This window comes from Lepus europaeus, chromosome 1 (genome assembly GCF_033115175.1).
Source record: "Lepus europaeus isolate LE1 chromosome 1, mLepTim1.pri, whole genome shotgun sequence".
NCBI classification, from domain to species: domain Eukaryota; kingdom Metazoa; phylum Chordata; class Mammalia; order Lagomorpha; family Leporidae; genus Lepus; species Lepus europaeus.
The window spans coordinates 77454309-77477669 of record NC_084827.1 but is presented as its reverse complement, the minus strand read 5'-3'; the positions used below and the strand labels follow the sequence as shown (position 1 = coordinate 77477669).

At 39.2% G+C, this 23361-nt stretch overlaps 1 protein-coding gene and 1 pseudogene across 1 annotated transcript in view; both read right to left on the bottom strand.

Moving 5' to 3' along the window:
* The window catches only part of THSD7B (thrombospondin type 1 domain containing 7B), an 864031-nt gene that overhangs the window by 826116 nt on the left and 14554 nt on the right, over window positions 1-23361 (bottom strand). The window lies entirely within an intron of this gene.
* LOC133768798 (U2 spliceosomal RNA) lies at window positions 11007-11125 on the bottom strand (annotated as a pseudogene).

Sequence of the window (23361 nt, the reverse complement as noted above, 5' to 3'; positions counted from 1 at the left end):
TAATTATAAAATTAAAAAGCAAAACAAAATAGGGTAGCCAATTCAAGTCACACTTTAGGATGATCACAGAAGAGGCCAGGTTCCTTCCTCCCATAGGAAGATCCAGTCTGCAATTCAGAGCTCCTAATCACAAAGAATAACAAAGTTCTGGGTCCTTTCTGTTGTTATCTATTCTTCCAAGGGATGTGAGCTATAAACCCTTTTGGTAGCAAGGCTATAACTATCAGACCTTGAACTTCAGGGAGACAATCATTTGCCACTGTCCACCTTAACATTTCATTACACGCGTTCAGGAAAAGTAAGAAGAGAGGGCTCAAAAACAGGCCTTATCCAGGCAAGGACAAGAACAGACAGAAACAAGCAACTATATTTGGCAAAGTGATTCAACAATAGGACAGGGGAGATGGATTGAGTTCCTGTTCAACTTTCCCGTTTCCAAATCGTTGAAACCAGAGTAGAAAAAGGAAAATGAAAAAGATGTAGGCTTTGATTTTTCTTTTACTAAAATAGGATGATATGGTGGGAAATGAGGTAATTGAGAGCTTCCTCTATCAGAAGAAAGGTGAAGTAATGCTATAACTAGTACTGAAACAATATTTTACACTTTATGTTCTGTGTGGGTGCAAACTGATGAAATCTTTACTTAATATATACTAAATCGATCTTTTGTATATAAAGATAATTGAAAATGAATCTTGATGTGAATGGAAGGGGAGAGGGAGTGGGAGATGGGAGGGGTGCGAGTGGGAGGGAAATTATGGGGAGGGGGAAGCCTTTGTAATCCATAAACTGTACTTTGGGAATTTATATTTACTAAATAAAAAAAAATTAAAAAAAGAAGTAAGGTGACCTGTGTTCTGGCTCTCCCTGTGTGGCCTTTAAAATGTCAATTCACCTCAAGATCTAAAGTCCTTCACTTGCAAACTAAAGGGACTGTGCAAGGTATTCTCTTCAGTCTGTTATACATCCCTCATGCCAGATCCACAGCCAATGTTTTTATAACCAAACTAAATTCACAAATGGAAAAAGATAACATAAAATGTGAACACGAATGCTGCTTACAGATCCAAATTTCTTCAGATTACCAGTAGTCACACTGTTCTAGAACAGCCATTAGTGTACTAGAACTTTCTTCCACCTAACCCTAAACCATTATATTTCAGTGAAGGGATATTAAACTTTTGGATATCATGCTTGAGATTTTACGCTGAAGTAAAGAAATCGCTCAAGGTGCATTTGAATTTTTATGCCTCTAATGATGTCAGTTCACAAGATGGACTGTTTTCTTTAGAAAATAAAGAGCCCTCCAGTGTGACAGCACAGAGGGTGGGCCAACTTTCACTTATGGCTCAGGTTACATAGGCACTGCACCTTAAATAATTTACTTGATGTGATCATACGTGGGCCTCATCTGTGGGAACAGACTGAACTGAAACCAAATATGTCCCAATCTGTACACTAATCACTGTTCAATAGCAGAGACACGGTGGAGAGTCCATTAGGCCAGCCAGAGTCTGGAGGCGCACGCTACTTAAGCAGTGAGCAGATGCTCAACTCTGGTGAAAATGCCTGCTTCTACCCCACCCCCAGCTGCGAGCTCAATAAATGGAAGCTGACTCATTGACTCAATTAGACAAGAGCTGGTTCATGAGTCCATAGACAAAATCATGCAGCAATCAGCCCCATCCCTTCCTGTTTTAAGAATCCAGTAAAAGATGCTTTTTCAATAAACTCAACACTATCTACAAATACTACTGCCCTGTGACTATACTTCCATTTACTAACATTTAGGAACTAGGGGAATAGGAACAAAGGGAGAAGTAGCAACACCATTATTTCAAACAAAAGTTTCATACCAACTCAATAACAGATAGTTAAGTGGTAAAGTTTGAGATTGGATAATCTCATCATTTGTAAAAAAAAATCAGATGATAGTGGAAAATGTTCTTTGTGAAAGCAATTATTTGTCCAGAAAGTTTCCCCAGTGAGACTGATAAAGACCAGTGTCAATGTGAATTCTGTTTTTCTAGGCATTACAACAACCTTTTCTTTTCAGACCTTCATAGTAATGCTGTCTGCAACATAGGCTGGGGAACTCTAATTGTCCTTTTTAAAGACAGGGTCCCTAAAGTCTATTCAAAGAACTGCAATGCCATGACTAAAAACTGAAATCACTGACCTGTGACAGTCAGTGTCAGGATCCAGATTCTTTGCCATTGTAAACTTTGTCATTTGCCTCCTCTCTCTTCAGCTGTGAGTATGGATGCAAAGTCAGATGCAGTGGCAAAAGCTTGACCAATGCAGTGAACCACCTGCATCTAAAAGGGGCAGAAGACAAAAGACTCCCAAACCCTACACCAATGTGGGAGCTGCACTTTATGTTCAGATAGAAACAATGGGGGGGAACACTTACCTATACCACATACTTGAACCGCAACAAAAGGCTGCATGACATGATATGAACTGAGCAAGTGTCCCTGTCATCCAAGTTCAAAATTGAGCCCTGTTGTTCAAGGGGTTTGTGACTTGCAGCAAATTTCTTAATGTCTTTATTCCATGCTCTTCCCACCTGTAATACAGGATAACCACATCTCCTTTGCTGAGTTGTTGTAAGGAGATAAGTGAGTGAATGCTAACTATTCTACCTGGCATGACAGGTGTTCCATGAAGGCCAGTATCGTCACTATGTATGCTACACGCAGCCACCAAGTCCTTTCACTGCCACCAATTCAGTCTAAGCCAGTAAAAGTAGGTATTCCCATGGCCCCTCATGGCAGAGGTGCATGGTCTACCCAGCCAATGCTCCAGAAGCAGTAATCTTTACAACTCTCTCACATCTATCCAGGATAATTGAAGCATGCTCTCCCAGAACTTCATTTGGTAGCTGGAAGTGGATTCAAAAAATAAAAAAGCACTTGTAACTCTTCCCTCCAGCAAAGTTTAGAACAAAAAAAGAAGGTACGTAAGTAATCATTAGGGAAAGGCAGAGTGGCTCTTTCTCTCTCCTTTGATATCTGAAGGAAAAGGGAAGTAGGTTAGTTAGTTCTGAAATCGTTTATACAATAAACTTCAACTATACACACTTAACACAAACCTACAAGCCTGAAAATGAACTGAAAGGTGGAGCTGAAATTTCTTTGTTTGTTTGCTGTATTCAATGCTGGATTTTATTATAACCATCCAAAAATGCTAGCCACTTACTATACAGGGCACCGGCTTAGGACTCAGCCTGTGGAATCACAGTGGGTTTGAACCTTGACTCTGCCACTGGCTTGCTCTGACACAACATTTAACCTTTTGTGTGTCAGTCTCCTTATCTATAAGCCAAACCAATAGCACCAAACTCCTAACACATGTAAGGCAAATGAATATAGAAATTTAAATGCAAAGCATTTAAAATAGTGCCTGACTTATCACATCACCACATCTATGCCTGACACAAGAGGTGTACTAACTTACGACAAAACTCTGTCTCCATCTGTGGGTTGAGTACCCTGATTATCGTCACATGGTGAAAAATTAACCTTTCACCTGCCTTGGAAAATAGTTTTTTTTTTAAGTCCCTTAGCTCATTCTGGACCACAGTGTAGTCCTCATATGAATGATTCCTTAATATTGAAATGTCTTTTAAAAGATTATAAACTCACTCCGTTACTATGAGTATGATCCCATTCTACCTAAGATCCCATCCTACAGATAAAATCATATTCTGTTTGCAGCATTTCATTGCATAAACAGTCCGTCTCCTTTCTAAGATAACTCAGAAGTCATTTTGGGGTTCCTCCTAGCTGAAATGCAATTATTTTTATCTTGAATCACTCTAGCCTCAAATGGCATCTTAAAAGTTACATTGTGTGTATCTATCTCTTCATCTTTTTTCAATAGTATTACTAGTAATGTAGATCAAAATTATATAACTGTGTAGTGTCTATCATATGACAGACACTGATCAAAACACTACACTTAATACAGTTTAATTCTCACATTATTATGAAGTGGTAGCTATTATTTACAATCTTTTTACTGGTGATAAAACTGAGGTGCAGAGGCAGCTCCTGGCACAGTGGTTAAGATGCCGCTTGGGATGCCTGTGTTCGAGTCTCAGCTCTGCTTACAGCTTCACGTTCCTGATAATGCACACCCTGCAAGGTAGCAGATGCTGTATCAAGTACCTGGGTCTCTGCCTCCCATGTGGGAGACACACTGAGTGCCAGTCTCCTCCCTTCAGCCTGGCCCAACTCCGACCATCACAGACATTTGGGAAGTGAACCAGCATATAGTAGATTTCTCAGAGAGAGACAAAGGAAGAGAGAGATCTCTGTTCCTTTCAAACAAATAACTGAATGTTAAAAAAAATATATAAAACTTGGGCAGGGAGAGCTTGAATAAACTACCCAGGATCATACAGCTAGAAGTATAGGCACCACCATTTTGAACTCTGTAATTCCTCTCTGCTTTTCTTTTTCTCTCCCTTCTCTCCTGTCTCCCGCCATCAATATACCTATCCATTATTGCATCTATGCATCTACTACCAATCCACCAGCCCATTTATCCACCTGTACACCCACTATCTAGCCCAAGCAGTCGATGGGAAGGAAGAGGAAATTAAAGCATGTGCTTAGAGAGAAATTGGAAATTTAACTAATTCAAATATATCAGTAGGATTTGGTGGCTGTAAAGGGCTCACTGGTGGTAGGCTCAGCATGGTATGCTTTATTAAAGAAGCAGTGCCTTAAATGAGTGTCAATTTTTCAGAATGCAAAGACGAGCTCTATTCACAGAACTCAGCAGCTTTGAAGGGACACATACAATTTTGCTAAACAGCAGCCATCTTTCTAGGATATGAACAGTACACATAAAAGGAAAGATGCAATCAACGATTGTTCCCTTTCTTTCAGGAAGAAGGAAGAGGGAGGAACATATCTGAATTACCCTTCCTCCCTTAATGAAACTGCTATTGATTCTTAATCCTAGTGAATCATTGCTTGAAGCAATTTCTTTTAGCTGCAGGTTCTCACATTTAATTTGGATGTATGCTTAAGGGAGAGTTTATCAATAAAATCTCCAGAGGAACACCAAAGGGTTTTTACTAGAAGGAAACAGTGAAAGCGATTTTATCAATTTGGTTAAACACAAAGATGATCAAAGATTTATTAATGAATGTCATTTAAAGAGCAATTTTAATATGAATGTGGGTCATATCAACATAAACAGCACTCCTAATTTGTCCGTGGGCATAAACATTAAAGATTTCAAGAGCAAAGCATGAATTTGCCTTCCCTCAGAAGAAAAAGCAATAGTTACTTTGGCCAACAGCCAGGGTTAAAGCTGACTTTGTTATCCCTCCAAAATCATTCTCTTTCCAAGTCCTTTCACCATCACCCCTTATTACATGTAAATCAATACACACATAATAATCCACGTGTCATTTTATTTGATATTCAGAACTATCCAATAATTCAGCTTGACTGTATACAGAAAGAGTAAAGCTTACAGAGCTTAAGAGACTTGCCTCAAATTATATAAATACAAATGCCTGAAAAGTGATCCCTGTTACATATAAGAGTGGGAATAAGAGAAGGAAGAGATGTGCAATCTGGGACATGATCAAGCTGCCTTGCCCCAAACAGTAGAGTCAGAAACATACCAGGGGATTTCAATTCAATCCCATCAAGGTGGCATGTACCAATGCCATCTCACTAGTCCATTTGATCAATTTCTGTTCTCAATTGATCATAATGATAGAACTAAGAATCAAAGGGATCAAATAAACAAGACTAGTGTCTGAAAATACTAACCGATAGAACAAAAAAGGGAGAGAATGATCCAACATGGGAAGCGCGTTACACAGCAGACTCATAGAATGGCGGATGTCCTAAATAGCACTCTGGCCTCAGAATCAGCCCTTAAAGCATTCGGATCTGGCTGAAAAACCCATGAGAGTATTTCAGGCATGGGAAGCCAAGACACTCTGGCAAAAAAAAAAAATGACCTAAATGAAAGATCTCTGTGATCATGAGATCCCAGTGGAAAGAACAGGTCATCAAAGAAGGAGGTACCTTTCTCTGAAGGGAGGAGAGAACTTCCACTTTGACTATGACCTTGTCTAAATATGATTGGAGTTGGTGAACTCAAAAGGCTTCCATAGCTTTGGCAACTCATGACAAGAGCCTAGGGTGATTACTGATGCCATAAACAAGAGTGTCAATTTGTTAAGTCAACAACAGGAGTCACTGTGCACTTACTCCTCATGTAGGATCTCTGTCCTTAATGTGCTGTACATTGTGATTTAATGTTATAATTAGTACTCAAACAGTATTTTTCACTTTGTGTGTCTGTGTGGGTGCAAACTGTTGAAATATTTACTTAATATATACTAAACTGATCTGTATATAAAGAGAATTGAAAATGAATCTTAATGTGAATGGAAGGGGAGAGGGATCGGGAAAGGGGAGGGTTGCGGGTGGGAGGGAAGTTTTGGGAGGGGGAAGCCATTGTAATCCATAAGCTGTACATTGGAAATTTATATGCATTAAATAAAAGTTAAAAAAAAATACAAATGCCAAACTCAGTCTTTGAACTCATGGTTCAGAATCCCCAGTCATAACCTGAACTATTCATACAAGCATTGTGCCTTGATTCTCCTCCACATACAAAAGCACAGTGATCAGATCACCAGATGGGAAGCCTGTACCCAGTATCAGAGGGCCTGAGTTTGAAACCTGGCTCCGCTTCAAATTCCAGCTCCCTACTGGTGCACATCCTGGAAGGCAACAGGTGATGGAACAAGTACTTGAGCTCCTATCACGGATGTGGGAAACACAAATTGAGTTCAAAGTTTCTCTGGCTTCAGCCTGGCCCAGCCCTAGCTATTATGGGCATCTGGGGGAGTGAAGCAGCATATGAAAGATCTCTCTGTCTTTCTCTCTCTCTTTTTCCCTCCTTCTCTCTCTCACCTCTCTTTCTTTCTCTCTTCAATAAATAACTAAAATCAACTAATAAATTTTTTTTTTCTTTTTGACAGGCAGAGTGGACAGTGAGAGAGAGAGAGACAGAGAGAAAGGTCTTCCTTTGCCGTTGGTTCACCCTCTAATGGCCGCCGCGGTAGCGCGCTGCGGCCGGCGCACCACGCTGTTCCGATGGCAGGAGCCAGGTGCTTATCCTGGTCTCCCATGTGGTGCAGAGCCCAAACACTTGGGCCATCCTCCACTGCACTCCCTGGCCACAGCAGAGAGCTGGCCTGGAAGAGGGGCAACCGGGACAGGATCGGTGCCCCGACCGGGACTAGAACCCGGTGTGCCGGCGCCGCAAGGCGGAGGATTAGCCTGTTGAGCCATGGCGCCGGCCAACTAATAAATTTTAAACATTAATATGTGTATTGTCAATAACATTCTAGTCCAAATTCTGTCACTCATTGTGACTCACTTTCTTCAGATGTAATATGGAGGTAATATCAGAGTTTAATGCCAAGATTCAATGAGATAGAGCATGAAAAAGTTGTCAACGATCTGATAGCTGACTGATAAACATTATTAGTACTACTGCAATTATTTCTAGCATATTTTAAAGGAATTGCTTAATATTTGTCTTATCTGTTATTAATTTTGTGCATAATATAGTACCTTATATAGCTCTAAATATTTAAAATGAAGCAAATGTTGGCAGTCATACTCAACCTTTCTGTACAAAGAAAAATTAGAACTATTAAAAAGCATGAAGTATTTTAAATCAAAACTGTCAAATAAATTCCATAAAAAGATTAAATGAAAAGTGAATCACTCAGTTTTGAGAACTTTGAGTTACTAAATTATCAGGCAAATAATAAAAACTTCAGATGTTTTTTGATCTGTTCTAACTGCCTATGTCACACTTCCTCTACGATTAGTGTCATCACTATCACCTCAAATATTGCCCCAAAGGAGACATCCCACTGCTTAATGCTGGTGGCATTTATTTTTCAGCTTCAAAGTGAAAAACATAAACCTTTAAATTGAAATCTTTGCAGGCTAATGATACACAGTAGCTGCTTTTTCAGAAAAAGAAAAAGATCACCAGTATCTGAGACCATAATAATTGCTTTAGCTTCTCATAAACAAAATATCTAAGATTTTAAGAAGTAAATTGCTGAAAAAGTTAATGGAACTAAACTGATCACTTCCAGGAATAAAATTATTAAAGCAATTTTGATATTAAATGAATTAGTCATTCCATGGCTTTATCATTTTGTCATTTTCTTGCTAATTCTGCATTTTATCTCTTGGTTTTCAAATTTCTTTGATACAATGTGAGTAGATTGAAATACAGCCCTTTGTATAAATCTAAAAAATATATTGAAATATTTCTCACAGTTCTTATTGAGAAAACTTCTATAAAAATGATACCCTGAGTTATAAGGAAACTGTATACATCTGACTGACTTGTAAACAACAGATTGTTCAATTAGAATAATCTACAATGTCCAATAAAATTTTTCATATTTTATTTTCAATGTAGAATTAAATTAACAGTGCCACAGTTTATTTTTGTGAAGATTCCATAAAAAATAAAAGAAAGCCTTTTAAAATATTACTATGTGTGTCAAATTTATTCCTCTGTTCTATTCTATATACAAAGTCATCTTTCATTTATTTATTTCCTAAAAACAAAACAGCAAAGCACTCTGCAAAAGTCCCTAGAACTTCCAAGTCAAATACATCATTGCACTAAATTACTACTTTCATTTATCCACATTGTTGCTTTTATAGGATATAATCAACAAATCAAATTATAAACGTGACCCTCAAAATTTCATGTTTCTTATAGATAACCCCTGCCTCTTGCCCAGTAAAGCCTCTCCTTCTACTGCAGTAGACCCCCCAAAAATAATAATGGTGATGATGATGATGTGTACTCCCCTGTCACTTCATTCTCTCTTTATAGCTAGATAGTAACACAGTTGGATAAGCAGAGGAACCAACACAGACGCATACAGATACTTATACATACAGGCCACACATCCTTTTCTTTCTAAGCAATGTTCAGGATGCACTTTGGAAGGCTAGGTATTTAAAGTTAGGAAGCTGGCATGTATGGAGCTGAATACTAACAAGTTAATTGCAAAACTTTAATTCCCCTGAAAATCTATACAGAAATAGGATCAAAGAGGGAATACAGAATATTTCTTCCAATCTCTCTTATGAAATGCAGAAAATAGGGTTGCATCTTGGCACAGCAGGTAAAGACACCGCCTTTGGTGCGGTGCCAGCATCCCAAATGGACACCGGTTCGAGTCCTAGCTGCTCCACTTCTGATCCAAATCTCTGCTATGGCTTGGAAAAGCAGTGAAAGATGGCCCAAGTGCTTGGGCTGCTCCACCCATGTGGCTTTGGATTGGCCTAGCTTCTGCCATTGCAGCCATTTTGGGGGCTGAACCAGTGCATGGAAGACTTCTTTGTCTCTGCCACTCTACAACTCCGAATTTCGAGGAAATAAATAAATCTTTCAATAAAAAAGAAATGAAGGAAAAACAAAATGGGGATCACAGAAAGCAGATCAAAGGGTCTGAAAGGCAGGAAAGAGCAGAGGAAGTCTGCTGCAATGCTGAGACCGTGTCTTCCACCAGCAGCTGAGAATGCATCTACACTCACAGAGCTGACCAGACAAGCAAATTGCCAGAGCCTGATTCTGCTGTTAGCTGTGAGTATCCCCACCAAGCATTCATGGCTCAGAGCCAAGTGTGTGCCTCTTTCCCATCCTCAGCGTAAGAGGCTCCAGCACGAGCCCCAAATGTCTTCTTCCATCTGACTATTCCTGGAATTCTGCCTGTGCATGAGGCCACATGTGCCCTCAATTTTACATTATCTATAATGATCATTTGTCTCAATGCCTAACGATGTACTCATCTCAAATTGCATCCTTGATGCATTTGCCTATAATCAAAAATGATACACTATTCCTTATATGCAATATTGTATTAGATACCAGAACATTCTACCAAGGCTTAGTGCAGAGAATAAGAGATATCATGAATGTACTGAATGGCCATAAACCTGGCTATTAATTTAGGACCAATGGCATAGTCTTTGTAATACATAAACAGCATAATTCATGCAAAGCACTTATCATAGTTCTTGGTATACAGAACTATTACAGCTCTTTTCCACTGTTCAATAGTTCTCTCTTCTCTTTTTATCAATGTTCAGCTTTCTCAGTTTTCTTTGTCCAATATATTTCTTCTAAAATCTCTTCATAACAGGTTCCTAGAGCCAATCACTAAAGATTTTGAGAACCTGGAGGTTTCCAAAACACTCACTGCTTCTCCTTAACTAGGAAGCACCATCAATGCCTGAGCAGCAGCTGCCCCACCTGAATGTCCTATCGAGGTCAGAGATGGCCCTGACACAGAGTAGGAGGCCTCAGCCAGGCCCTAGCACCTCAATCCCCATCCTGGCACTCATAGCATTCTTTAGCCAATAACAGTCCAGCAGCCATGCCAGAGCATGCCCCGTTTCCTCCAGAGTTGGCTATGGAAGAGCTACTGACTGGGACTTCACTGACTGCACATCTACCTCTGCCCCACCAAGCTCGGTAATTGCTTCCATTTGCCTGCACCCACTGCCATCTCAAGGATCATAGACTCACCCACTCAGACCCATCCCCATCGCTCAGGCTTCCCCCAACTCGGGCTGTCTCCACCACACCAGAATGTCCCAAGCATGTGCTACCAGTAAACCACATCAACTCCATGGGGTTGCCTGATACTCTCATCCTACACCAAATAGTTTTGCTTGGGGGAACTGGAAATTTCTCCTCTCCCATAAGAACCTTATTCTTACTCTCTTCCCTCTTTAAGAAGTATCTGGGGACATAATTCTACTACAGGTTTGGTTACTGGCATTAAGGCTTCCAAAAAATCATTCTTTTTCCTCAGTTCAGAGACACCTACTTTCCCTAGGGAGATTCTGTTGAGTCTTGAAGATTCTTATTCCTTCTGCCATCTATTTGGAGACCCAAAAAGTGACCCTGGTGTAAGGTGGTGGTCCTACTCACTGAGCAGTGAGCCCAGGAAAACTTTACACCTTACTTATTTCTAAACTGATAAGAACAGATACTACACTTTATCTTAGCCAAAAGGCCAAGAAGCAATACACCTTACTTATTTCTAAGGAGTACAAGGTTTTCTTAACAAGTATGCCCAACCCCCCTGCAAACACCAGCCTAGCTCTCCTGGCCTGTGATATGAGCTGGGGGATGGGCTCCTTCCAATGTGCAACTCAGCATCAGTGATGTTTGTGGTAGGGGTGGGAGTGGGGGACATGAGCCCTCCTCATGCCTCTGTCATCCAAGATAGAAGACAGGGGAGGTGAAAGATCTCGATCCTGTCCATTCTCCAGTTGTGTAACATTATGTAACAGAAATGTACTTTAATGCTTTATTCTTTTTATTGATGAAAAATATTCTGAACACAAATATGTAAACAAAGATAAAAAATTACCTCCTAATATCAGGGAATGACTACCTTCAAAACCATGCTGTATCGTGTTTTTGCTCATTTCATGCCGGATTCTTTGTCACCTCCCTTGTTTTCCTCAGCCAGAAATTTGGTTTTCCTATACCAGCAGTTCAGCAGTGCTCCTCTGGAACACTTCATGAATGCCAAGTACTATGTTAAGTGTTTTAATATGTTTTCCAAATTCATATTTACCAAACAACATCAACAACAACTACACCTTCTGGGGTAGCTTTCAATAACCCTACTTTATATATAATTACTAAGCTATAATAAATGCTGCATTCATGTTTACCAAGTACATGGCAGGAAGCAAGACATGGGAGGAAATAGAACAGCGAGGCTTGAAAACGATGTTCAACTGGCCCAAACCCACAACTAATAAGGACAAAGCTGGATTCCAGTCAGTTCTATCCAATTTCAGAATCCCTGTACACTGCATTAACCTGTAATGTCAGCCATTGGTTTTAAATAAAGTGTCTTCTCATGCAAACATATGCAAGCGGCCAGTTCTCATCAGCTTGTAGAGCTGCCAACTCTTGTGCTGGCTCTCACATGGATCTATTTTGTCCAGTGAAGGGGCAGGTATCTCTGCTATATGTTTTCCCATGTATTTTCTCTTGACTGAGAACTCTCATCCGAATTACTGATTTTAGCTCTCATTGTTAATGGCCACCTCACTTTTTGGATAGTAAAAAGTGGAGTGTGTGCACTGAAAGTTCACCATCTACTCTGGCGCCCATGTAGAAGGAGACAATTAGCTGCACTTAAACTAGGGAGGGGAAGAGGCACTCAGCAAGCACTTGTCCCAGGTCTGTCTCCATTGCTCCAAGATAAATCACTGACCCTCACGTTGCTTCTAAGTTAATGAGGAGACTTAGTTTGCTGATCTCAGGGTCTCCTCTAGCTCGAACATTCAATGAGGCCACTGACATAAATACATGTTTCAAAATGATTCAAACAATTACAATAATCCTTAAAACTACTAAGAAATCAAAATTTTTTCAGACAATCCTCTTGTCAGTACTGACATCAGGGTTCACCCTGCTAATTTACTCACCCTAAAGCATGTTGCCTAGTCATCCTTTAAACTCAATACATCCTGCATTTGTCCTTTCCTTCACTCTCTAAGCTCCTCAATGGTTGCAAAGTTTCCATTATGCAACTTGAGTGTACTCTCCCCAGATTAAGTGGTACCATTAAATTCAACCCTTTGACATTTCTAGTTGAAGGCCTACAGGGAAATGCGCTATATGAGAGCAGCATGGGGGTATCAGGTGTCAGTGTTGTAAACTCCACATCTGTTGACCTATTCATTCTGAACACCATTTCAACATCCCTTCTAACCTGATTTTGGGCCTGAGATTCTGTAACAATTAAATCATTCATCTCTGAAAGCTGGCTCATCTATTTCTACATCAATCAAGGGCAAACAAATCAGTCTAAGAAAGATTAGCAAGAGATAGCAAAGCCTACCCTTTAAATGCATCACTGGCTTTAAAATTGAATACAAAACACTTTAAACTTTAAAAAAAAACTATCTGTGGTTTATAAAAATCCTGGTGAGAATACATAACTCCTTTCTTGAATGTTATAAATAAAACTCTCTGAAGGAATCTCTCTTTGTCAAAGATCACTCTAATGGAAATACTTCAAAATATCAAAAGGAATTAAAGAACTAAAGTCACTTCCCCCAACAAGTTTTAAAAATTTAACCTAAGAAGAAAACATTTTTCAATATCCATGAACTTGTTTTTAAACTTCCCTGTCCCCATCATTTCAGTACCATCCTTTAGTGATCTTAGTGTCTACCTCAGAATTTAAGTATTAGGAAGCACTTAGGCTTTCTAGATCATATTCTAGAGCTTAAAAAATATTAGAAATACTAAAGACAGGTATATTCTTAAGATGACAAATGTCTTACATGAGTACAATTTACAGGGAAATCCTTCTTGGTACTTTTTCAATCTGGGTCTTCATGGCCCATGACTTACTTATTCTACACATGGGTGAAGAAGTGGCAGCTCTTGCTCTGTAACACACCACCTGACACCTGAGCATGTGCCCAAGAATTATTTACTGCAAGAATAAAATCTTAAGACTTAAGAATAAGGCAGGGGGCTGGTGTTGTGATATAGTAGGATAAGCCTCTGCCTGTGGCAGCAGCTCAGGTTCTGTTTGCTCCTCTTCCCATCCAGTTCTCTGTTTATGGCCTGGGAAAGCAGTGGAAGGTGGTTCAAGTTTTTGGTTTTGGTGCCCACTTTGGAGACCTGGAAGAAGCTCCTGTCCTGGCTATGGACTGGCACAGCTTCTGCCATTGTGGCCATTTGGGTAGTGAACTAATGGATGGAAGATCTTTCTCTCTGTCTCTTCCTCTCTCTGTCTGTAACTCTACCTATCAAATAAGTAAATAAATAATCTTAAAAAAAAGAATATAAAGACAGGAAGAAAGAACGTAATGCCTTTCAGGTGAAAAGTTCACTTTTCTTTTAAAACAGTGAGAAACCCCAAGGAATGAGAGGTTATGATGATTATTTTTTTAAGTACCATGCACTTATGCAATCTTCTCACCTCAAGACTTACAATAGAGATTTCTACATAATAGACACTTCCAAATGGATGGTACCCCTGTTTTATTTATTTAGGAACATATACCCACCCACTCACTCATAGACTCCAGAGTAAAACTCATTACAGTCAAGCTCCCTGCTAAAATCACAGCAGTGCATCACTTTCTTTCTTTCATCAGAATGTGAGCCCATTATTTTTATGGATATTCATATTTTCTTTTAAAAGGAAATTTTGATCACTTGAAAATTCTCATAAAACATGTATTCCAAAGGTTACATAATCCTTGAACATGAAAGGAAAAGGTACATAAAAGACATATTTATGATTTAAAAATTTCCTTGGAAATATTAAATACCAAATCAATGTAAGCTGATAAAGCATAAAATAAAGAAAACATCTTTTTTATCTTTTACAAAACATAACAAAGGCTTCCTCTCTATGATCACACTATCATAATATTGAAAATGTTTTTTAAAGTAAAACATAGAAAGCTTGTGTTGTGTGGTACAGATGTCTGTTCTGTATGTATATGTAAGAGCATGTCGCAGTGAAGTCTAAGTTAATACATGTTTTAAATACAACCTTGGGGCTGGTGATCAATAACAATATGCAACTGACAGGCATTCCTAGAGTAAAGGAGTCAAATGAACTTTTCGAGCTGTCAAAAATAGATTATTACAAAGAGAAAGGCAGCAAACACACACACACACACACACTCAAACATGTGTACATTAGCCCTGGGCAAGACCCAGAGTTGCACAGAACAAGTGGCTCACTAACACTGGTTTAGAAATTCTACTCTCAGCCTCAGACACGACGTAAGGATGCAACTCTTGGCTGCAAAGATGTCAAATCCCCGTTCATGGCATTCCAACTGGATTCTCTTTGAACAGGTGCCCTTTCAAGTGAAATTAATCAATCTCTTTATCACTCTCACTGCATCTGGAGCCATAATCATTACCCAACTGCTGAGAAAGAAATGAAACCACTAATCGCACAGGGAGTAGAGCTTAGTGTTCAGAGCAAGAAAGTTTTTATTATATTCTAATTTGAAAAGTGATTTTTCATGACTAGACATACAAGACACGCTATCAGTAGGAAGCTGGACTACCAAAGCTGCCAGATAAGTATCCACTGGCATTTCATCCACTTGTTATCAACTATAGAACTTTGTTTAAATTATTTAAGGATTGAATCCTAAAATCAGTTTGTAATTCCTGACATAAGAGTCTATCAGAAAAACAAATGAAAAGACCTCCTATGTTCATGGATTGGAAAAACTAATATTATCAAAATGTCCACACTACCCAAAGCAATTTACAGATTCAGTGCAATTCCCATCAAAATACCAAAGACATTCTCCACAGGATTAAAAAAATAAAGGCAGAACCACCAATAGAAAACAAAGACAAAGGCATCACAATACCAGATTTCAAAGATTATTATATTTCAAGGACAGGAGTATTATAATCAAACAGCATGGGTATTAGCATAAAAACAGATAGGTGTACCAATAGAACCAGGTAGAAATCCCAGAAATACATCCATACATCTACAACCAATTTTGACAAATGTGCTAAAAACATTTCCTGGAGAACAGACAGTCTCTTCAACAAATGATGTTGGAAAAATCATGTTTCTGCACAGAGAAATTTGAAACAAGACCTCTACCTTAACCCCTACACAAAAATCAATTCAGGCCAGTGCCGCGGCTCAATAGGCTTCTAGTCCCGGTCGGGGTGCCAGATTCTGTCCCGGTTGCCCCTCTTCCAGGCCAGCTCTCCACTGTGGTCTAGGAGTGCAGTGAAGGATGGCCCAAGTACTTGGGTCCTGCACCCGCATGGAAGACCAGGAGAAGCATCTGGCTCCTGGCTTCGGATCAGAATGGTGCACCGGCCGCACCGTGCCGGCAGCAGTGGCCATTGGAGGGTAAACCAATGGCAAAGGAAGACCTTTCTTTCTCTCTCTCTCTCTCTCACTGTCCACTCTGTCAAAAAAGAAAAAAAAAATCAATTCAAAGGGGATGGAGGATCTAAACCAAAAACTAAAACTATGAAAGTACTACTAGAAAACAGAGGAAACACTCCAAGACACTGCCTATGCCAATTTCTGGATAGGACACCAAAAGAACAGACAATAAGAGCAAAAACAGACAAATGGTATTATATCAAACTATGAAGTTTCTCTACAGCAAAGGCAGCAATCAACAGAGTGAAGAGACAACCAAGAAGGGGTGAGCAATGTGCCTCACCAGGTTAAGCCACTACTTAAAATACCAGCATCCTAAATGGATGACAGTTCATGTACTGGCTGCTCTGTTTCAAATCTAGCTCCCTGGGAAAACAGCAGAAGATGACCCAAGTCCTTGGACACCTGCACCCATGTGGGAGACTAGATGGAGGTCCAGGCTCTTGGCTTTGGCTTGGCCCAGATATGGCTATTACAGGCATTTGGGGAGTGATTAAGGAAATGGGAACTAGCTCGGTCGCTCTCTCTCTCTCTCTCTCTCTCCCTCCCTCCCTCCCTCCCTCCCTCCCTCTCTCCTCCCTCCCTCCACCTCTCCTCCCACTTTGTAACTCTGTTTTTCATATAGATAAATAAAATATTATATAGAGGGGGAGAGATACAACTAAAAGAATAGAAGAAAATATTTACAAAGTATGAATTTGATAAAGAATATCCAGAAAATATAAGAAGCCCAATAAATTCAACAACAAAATAAACAATCCAGTTGAGAAATGGCCAAAGGATCTAAATAGACATTTTTCAAAAGAAGAAATACAAATGGCCAAGAAACACATGGGAAAAAATATCATTAGCATCAGGGAAATGCAAATAAAAACCACAATAAGGTATCACCTCACTCTAGTTATAATAGCTATTATTAAAAAGTAAAAAAAATAACAAATCCTGTTGAGATTATGGAGAAAAGGGAACCCTAACACTATTGGTGGGGATACAAAATTAGTACAGTCAATATGGGAAACAGTATGGAGATTACTCAAAAAACTGAGAACAGATCTACCCTAAGATGTAGCTATCCGACTTCTGGAAACACCATTGAAGGAAATAAAGTTGGCATATGAAAGAGATACCTGCACTCCCATGTTTACTGTAGGTGGATTCATAATAGCAATAATATGGAATTAATATAAATGTCTATCAACTGACAAACTGGACAAAGAAAATGTGGTGGGGTCAGCATTGTGTCAAGGTGGGTGAAGCTACATCCTGCAATGTCAGCATTCCATATGGTGCTGGTTTGAGTCCCGGTTGCTCCACTTTCAAACCAGGCCCCTACTAATACACCTGGGGAAGCAGTGGAAGACGGCCCGACTCCTTGGACCCCTGCATCCTGGTGGGAGAGACCGAAGAACCTCCTGGCTCCTGGTTTCAGATCAGCCTAGCTCCAGCCTTTGCAGCCATTTGGGGAGTGAACCAGCGAATGGAAGAACTCTCTCTCTCTGTCTGCAGGCTCCCCTCTATGTAAGTCTGCCTTTCAAATAAATAAATAAGCCTTTAAAACAAAAAAATAAAAGATGTGGTATACACAAAATGGGTTATTACTCAGCCATCAAAAAACGAAATCCTGACATTTGCAGCAAAATAATGGAACTGGAGATCATTATGCTAAGACGAGACACGGAAAGAAATTCTCTCATATGTGAAAGTTACATCATAAAAAAATGTGTGGATGCCCTATCAATCTTATATAGATCCTTATAAATGTTGTCTTCACATAAAAAAAGTTACTGTGTGAAAATACAGTTTGAAAATTACACTGACTCTTGAGGAACAGAGGTTTTTTTTCTTACCACTTCCTGAATTCTTTATTTAACTGAGGATTAAGCTGGTGTTTAAAAGTAAACTGAGATGGCTGGCGCCACAGCTCACTAGGCTAATACTCTGCCTGTGGTGCCAGCACCCCTGGTTCTAGTCCCGGTTGGGGCGCCGGATTCTGTCATGGTTGCTCCTCTTCCAGTCCAGCTCTCTGCTGTGGCCCGGGAAGGCAGTGGAGGATGGCCCAAGTGCTTGGGCCCTGTACCTGCATGGGAGACCAGGAGGAAGCACCTGGCTCCTGGCTTCGGAATGGCACAGCGTGCCAGCCATAGTGGCCATTTGAGGGGTGAACCAACGGTAGGAAGACCTTCCTCCCTGTCTCTCTCCGTCTCACTATCTAACTCTGCTTGTCAAAAAAAAAAGAGTAAACTGAGAGTATGTTATCACAAAAAGTAAAACAAAAATAAGAAAGGAACGAGGAAGGACTGAGGGAATGAGAGAGGGAATTATTATGTTCTTAAAACTGCATATATGAAGTACATGCAATCTGTTCCAAAGAATGCAATAAGCATTTATCATGCATCATGTAAGTGAAAGATAAATAATAGTTACCCAGCACCTGAGGTAATACACAATGCAAATAAATGTCAAAACAAAATAAGACACTTAAGTCCCAAGGGACTAGAATTTTAGATTCCTATTAGTAACCTTTAGGATCAGTCATGACACAGAGCTTTTAAGAAACAGAAACAACACAGACCTTCTTTCTTATTGGTATTCTCAACAACAGAGGTAAAAAGACACTGACCAGATACTATTGTCACTTAATAGCTACTCATTTAAATTAGGGTATTTTTCTAACATGGTTGGTACTTTAAGTTATATTTGTTTTAATGGTTAATTTGCTCGAAAGAAGACTTCCCATGATAAGGGTCTAGGAGTGGCCTTAGACATAATTAGAGAGAAAGCACTGCAAGTTTTACTCCTACATTTAGTATCCAGAAAGTCCAGAAAATTCCATACAGCTCCCAAATAGCATCATTATTTTAAAAGTTTATTTGTTTTTAATTATTTGAAACACAGATAGAAAGAGAGAGAGAAAGAGAGAAAAAGTATCAGCATGCAGGTTTTTCCCAAAATGTCTGTGACAGAGAGGTCTGGGCCAGGCCAAAGCCAGGAGCTGGAAATTTAATCCAGGTCTCCCAGCTGGGTGCAGGGACCCACATAGTTGAGCAATCATCGCTGCCTCCCAGCATGTGCATTAACAGGAAGCTGGATAAGAAGCAGAAATGGGACTTGATCCCAGGCACTCCAATATGGTACGTGCAGGTCCCAAGTGGCAGCTTAATCTATCATGCCACAATACCCATCCCATCATCAATTTTATTTTTATTTTTTTAAACATTTATTTATTTATTTGAAAGGCAGAGTTACAGAGAGGCCGGGGCAGAAAGATAGAAAGAGAGAGAGAGAGAGGGAGGGAGGGAGAGAGAGAGAGAGAGAGAGAGAGAGAGAGAGAGAATCTTCCACCCAGTGGTTCACTCCCTAGATGGCTACAATGGCCAGAGCTACATCGATCCAAAGGCAGGAGCCAGGAACTTCATCCAGGTCTCTCTCATGGGTGCAGGGGCCCAAGCACTTGGGCCATTTTCCACTGCTTTCCCAGGCCACAGCAGAGAGCCCGATCGGAAGTGAAGCAGCCTGGACTTTAACGGTGCCCATATGGTATGCCGGCTCTGCAGACAGCGGCTTTACCTGCTGCACCACAGTGCTGGCCCCCATTATCAATTTTTATTTTATTTTTTTATTTATTTTTTCAACAGGCAGAGTTAGACAGTGAGACAGAGGGACAGAGAGAAAGGTCTTCCTTCCGTTGGTTCACCCCTCAAATGGCTGCCACTGCAAGCGCGCTGCGCCAATCTGAAGCCAGAGCCAGGTGCTTCCTCCTGGTCTCCCATGCGGGTACAGGGCCCAAGCACTTGGGCCATCCTCCACTGCACTCCTGGGCCACAGCAGAGAGCTGGGCTGGAAGAGGAGCAACCAGGACAGAACCGGCGCCCCAAACGGGACTAGAACCCGGGGTGCAGGCAGAGGATTAGCCTAGTAAGCCGCGGCGCCGGATCCATTATCAATTTTTAATCAGAAAGAATCTTAATCACAAAATAATAAATTCAATGACCAGTCATGACAAGATACAAGCCCTATACATTATTTTAAACATCTATTGTATTTCTTTGTACCAGCGGTAAACAATCTTAAATAAAATTAAGACAACAACCCCACTCAAAATAACTAAAATACTTATGGCTAAATTTAACAAAAATGTATAACAATTATATATCAAAAATGATAAAACAGTGCTTGGATAAATTACTGAAATGCATAGATATTCTATGTTAATAGTTTGGGAGGCTCAATACTGTTAGGATAGTAATTCTAAGTTTCTCTATAAATTCAACACAAGCCCCATCAAAATTTTGTCAAGCTTTTAATATAGAAATTGACAAATTTATCTAAAAATTTAAATGGAAATATAAGACAATTATGAAATAAAATGACAAAGAAGATTTTGAAGTTTCCAGATTCAAAACTTTTTACAAAACTCCTCCAGTTATCAATACAATATAGCATAAGGCATAATACAGACAAATAGATCAATGGAGTATAACTGACAATTCGTAAATAAAGCTTTATATTTATCATCAAGTGATCTTCAACAATGATGGCAAGGCAATTCGATGAGGAAAATGCTTTTTTCAATAAATTATGCTGGTAAAATTAGATGCTCACATGCAAAATTATAAACTTCAGACCCTTATGTGTACTACAAAAAAAGTAATTGACAATAGACTGCAAACCTTCATATAAAAGCTAAAATTGTAGGAGAAAACACAAGAGAAAATCTTGAATAAAACAAAAATATCTTAAATATGGGACAATCCATAAATGTAAAAATTGGTATTTGGACTTCACAGAATGCAAAATTGCACTTCAAGAGGCACATTAAACACTGAAATGGCAACCTACATACTGAATGAAAAGCTTTGCAATCCTCACATCCAATATAAGACTTATATAGAGAACAAAAAAAATTCAAACTCATTAAGAAGATAAATAATCCAATTTAAGCAGGTAAAATATTGAATGCCTGTTCTTATAAGTTTACACTGTATCCATGTGTTTAAGTACTGTACTATGGGGCCGACACCGTGGTGCAGTAGGTCAATCCTCCGCCTGCGTCGTTGGCATCCCATATGGGCACCAGTTCTAGTCCCAGCTGCTCCTCTTCCAATCCAGCTCTCTGCTGGGACCTGGGAAAGCAGTAGAAGGTGGTCCAAGTACTTGGGCCCCTGCACCCGCGTGGGAGACCAGGAAGAAGCACCTGGCTTCTGGCTTTGGATTGGCACAACTCCAGCCATTGCAGCCATTTGGGGAGTGAACCAGCAGGGGGAAGACCTTTCTCTCTGTCTCTACCTCATTGTAACTCTCTCTCAAATAAATAAATAAAATCTCTAAAATAAATAAATAAATATTGTACTATGTACCATAAAATGTGTATTACTAGTTCTTCACAACTAAAAAATAAAGAAAAAATAGAGCAAGACTTGCATAGATATGGCCTACAAAATACAAATGACTAATAAATACTTGGAAAGATAACCTCATTGGTCATTAGTAAAATGAAAATCTAAACTACAATGAGATACTATTTTACACCCACTAACAGGATTATCATAAAAAGGTAGTAACAGAAAGAATTTGTAGAGAAACCCTTAAATATTGCTAATGGGAATGTACAATCACAAACCATGTTTAAAAAAGTTTCTAGTTCTAAAAAGTTAAACACATATTAACCATATGATACAATAATTCCACTCCTAAGACAAGTGAAAAAGCACAAAGAATCTTTGAAAAGCTAATCAAAAATGGATATTACTATTCATGAGTTTCAATATTTTTGTACCAAAACAAACTTTTCTTTTAATTTCATTTTTCATGAGCTTATTGAAGTCCTTTCATATGTCTATACCAGGAATTACACACTACATTTGTAACAGACTTATCCATATCTAAAAGGTACAAACAGGGGCCAGCATTCTGGTACAGAGGGTTAACCTGCCACTTATGACACCAGTATCCCATACTAGAGCAACAGATAAAGTTGTGACTGCTCCTTTTCTCATCCAACCCCTTGCTAATGTGTCTGGCAGTGCAGCAGAAGGTGGCCCAAGTACATGGGTTCATGACACCCATGTGGAAGACCTAGATGGAGTTTAGGGTTCCTGACTTTGGCCTCTCCCAGCTCCAGCTGTTGTGGCCATTTAGCGAGTGAACCAGTAAATGGAAAATCTCCTCTCTCTCTCTCTCTCTCTCTCTCTCGCACTCACCCTCTCTCCCTTTCTGCCCTTCAAATATGTAAAAATATGTAAAATAAACATTTTTGAAAAAGTAGAAATAATGTAAATGTCCATCAACTTGTGAATGATTTTTAAAATGTGTTATATCCACAAAAACGAGTACAACTCAACAATACAAAGGAACAAAGCATGAATCTACCAAGATATGCATGAAACTTAAAAACACTATGTGAAGTAAAAGAAGCCAATCACAAAAAATCTAATAATACTGAATGATTTTATGTATATTAAATATCCAGATAGGCCATAGATGGAAACAGGTTAGGAGGGGCTAACAGGCTGGGGGCAGGTACAGGTATTAAGCACATGTAGGATTTTACTGAGTATGATGAAAGTGAACTAAAATTAGATTGTGGTGTTGGCTGAATAATTTGGCAAATGTTCTAATAAAACTGAATTATATATTATAATTGTGTAAATTTGTTATAAAAATTATGCCTGAATAAAGTTTAAAAATAGCTCATCTATCATTCTAGTAATTACTAGTGTTGCAACAGTGTGGAACACTGCAAAAAAGAAGCCTTCATCTGGCATAAAATATCTGTTCATCTGGATCATCAGTCAGCCAAAATGGTAGCCAATTAATATGAAATCTAAGAAAATATAAAATGTAACGATGTTTGGGGTACAAGAGACTCTGCATGAATGGCAACATCATTATCAGTTCTAAGTTGAAAGTTTCAAAGAAGGAAAACCTAAGACCTTTTCATCATGAAATTTCAAATAAAGGCCACTGGTCTAGTTTTAGTTCTATTACATAGTATCTGTGTCATTCAAACTGATTTTCTCCCATAGGAAGATAAACTAGGATCTTAATTCTTCCTACAACATCCCAGGGCTGTTGTGAAGCCCATGTAAGATAAATAAATGACAAGATGCTGCAATATAATACTTTTGTGAACTTCTTACCATATATACAAGAGCCACTTATACTCCTGCTATTCCTGATTTAAGTCTGAAGATGGAAGGAGTCAGCTCTTTGCAATCATCTAAATGCAAACCCAATAATACAAAGCAGCATCATTGAAGTCCTTCATATGATTCTGAATGTAGAATATTTACTCTGAGAAAATTTAGTTTGAGTGTCAACTACAGGGTATGAAC